Source organism: Macadamia integrifolia, chromosome 5, assembly GCF_013358625.1.
Source record: "Macadamia integrifolia cultivar HAES 741 chromosome 5, SCU_Mint_v3, whole genome shotgun sequence".
Classification (NCBI taxonomy): domain Eukaryota; kingdom Viridiplantae; phylum Streptophyta; class Magnoliopsida; order Proteales; family Proteaceae; genus Macadamia; species Macadamia integrifolia.
This window is the reverse complement of record NC_056561.1, coordinates 6814970-6817704: the sequence shown is the minus strand read 5'-3', so window position 1 is coordinate 6817704 and position 2735 is coordinate 6814970.

The window sequence follows — 2735 nt, the reverse complement described above, 5'->3', positions numbered from 1 at the left end:
TTTTTTTTTTTTTTTGGATGGTAGAAACACTTAATTTCTTAGTTCGTCACTTTTTGTGCATGTAGACTGGTACCCAAAAAAAGGCTAAAGTATTCTTTCGTTGTAAGTGAAGAGAATCCCCCACTGGGATGTCAAAATGACTTGCCCATGTCTGAATTATTCTCACAATTGTTTCAAGATTCTCATACGACTACTAGGACCCATGAGTGAACAGATTTTCTCTATCTGAGTGACTGTACAAAATGAAGGGCAAGTGTTTTTTTGTCCAATAGTCCCCTATGCCTACGCCCAGACCTCAGGAGGGGGATGGGTGGTCATTGCACTCTCCTTGCGTCTTCGACACAATGACTGATCTTCGACAAAAAACTTTGTTCTCAATAAGATTTACACGTTTCTGGCCGGTGAAGAAAAACTTTGTCCTTCAAATATTATCAGCCTCTTGAAAAAACATAACCCAATTAATGTGGTTTTTTTTTTTTTTAACACCCAATTAATTGGGTGGTAAAACTTGGCACTGGTGGTTGAGTTTTCTTGAAACTAATAAATTTGTGCCAATAGGATATTGGCCAAAGTCTATATTCACAAGTTTAGGTGACACTGCTTCTTTTGTATCATGGGGAGAAGTCTTCTGCCATCCCAATAGGGCATTACCTCAAATGGGAAGTGGTCATTTTGAAGCTAAGGAAAGCCATAAAACAGCCTACCTAAAGGATGTCCAAGTTGTCAACAGTTCTCAGTACTTCATCGATCCTGAGAATGTAAGCCCAGGTAGAATAGATGATCCTCATTGTTGCACAGTAGGATATTATGAATCCTACCCTGATTATGGGAGGCCACCAGTAGTAATGCATGGGGGACCCATACGTTAGTTGTTGAATAGCAATCCTTAATGTGTTTGGACTAAATAATTATATTCTTAATAGTTTTGAATGTCCTAGATAGCTAGAGAGAGAGAGAGAGAGAGAGAGAGAGTGTGGTTATGGGCTTTGTGGGCCTTCAAAATCTATCAACCCATTACCTTCCATGAGGACTTCAATATCATTACTTATTACCTTCTATTGCACCAGACCCATGGCCAATTTATCATTACATAATGCTTCTGAATTCTGATTCAATACCATTGACAAAGTCAGATTGAGATATTGTGTGGTTTCTTATCCTTTCTGGGGTCACCAAATAGTCCATATTGGACCCAGCGGTAGATGGTCTCATCCACCTGTCATTTGTTACCACAAAATTTTCAGCGGAGATGGCACTGAAGCCCATTTCGGCCCATTATCCGTTTCCATTCTACTAATCAGACTAATGTACCGGAGAGCATAGTAATAAGAACAAATAATTTTTTAAGGCCTTTCCTCCTATTTTTGCTTTCTTTTTTCGGTGAATTATCTATATATTCGACAAAGCCCACGAAACAAAAGGACCCCTCATTACCAAAAAAAAATGGAACTTCCCCTTGCAAGAACTGCCAGAGAAAGTAAACAATCAATAATAAACCACCCTCCATCAGGGAAAGCAACAAGATTTACGGGCAGACTAGGTAAACCTCAAGAAAAAACCATGAACTGGGTTTAAGTGTAGATAGGCATGGAATTTGTGTGGATAGACGCACAGTATCAGGTTCAATTCTCCATCTGTACTTCTACAATTAAGGTAGAAACTGTGACTATATTTATTGTGCTTCTAAAAATGTCAAATAGATAGACTATTTTGAGGTTTTTTTTTTTTTTTTAATCGCCACTGTATATTGTAATCGGATTTAGTAAGTGTCGCCAGTGTCTAGCAAAATAGAAGTGTTCCTAATAAATAATTAATACATTTGTGGCAAAAAAGTTTTACCACCACTAAAAAGTTTTTTTTTTTTTTTTTTTTGGCCAGATAAAATACTGTCGCTATAATGTTTTTTTTCTTTTTAACCACTCTTTTTTCCTAATTCCCTGTAAGTTGGAGCTTCTTCTATTTCATATCAAAATAAATTTAAACAACCAAATATTTATATGGGGAAAAACACTTCTTGCTTGCGTGCAGCCCTTGCACCTAGACACAGAGGGCGGCAAAATGATGCCCACACCCCTGTGAAACTCAAAAAACCCACCCCTTATTGATTCCCATATGTGCCTACACGAAGGCCACATGACCAAGGAGTGTTCTTTTCCCTCATTTAAATTAAGTGAGAAAAAGTGTTGCCCGTCTTTAATCCCCTTGTCCATACACAACTCTTGATTTTGAGGGTTGTGAAAAGACGTCACTACCCTACTAAAACTAGGAGCTATATCTGAGGTTTTTTTTCTTGACAGGGTATTGGAACAAGGAATCAGTGGTTATGTCACTATTGGTCAGGATATAGGATATTGGACAAAGTCTATATTCAATAGTTTAACTTACCGTGCTTCTTTTGTAGCATGGGGAGGACAAAATTTCAGTCCTCCGAATAGGGCATTGCCTGAGATATGAAGTGGTCATTTTGAGCGTAAGCAAGAGCATAAAACAGCCTTCATGAATAATATCAAGGTTGTCACCGATTCTTTCAAAACTAAAGCTCATCATAATGTGAAGCCAGGAAGAATAGACTATTGCAATTTTACAAGGCGTAATATTATGATTACTTAACGGATAAGATACACCAGATAGTAATGTATGGGGAGTTGGGGACCTGTTGTCGCCGTTAAATAGTAATCACTGATCGATGAATTGTATCCTTCCCCTTTTATTGCTTGTTTCTTCTCAACTCCCCC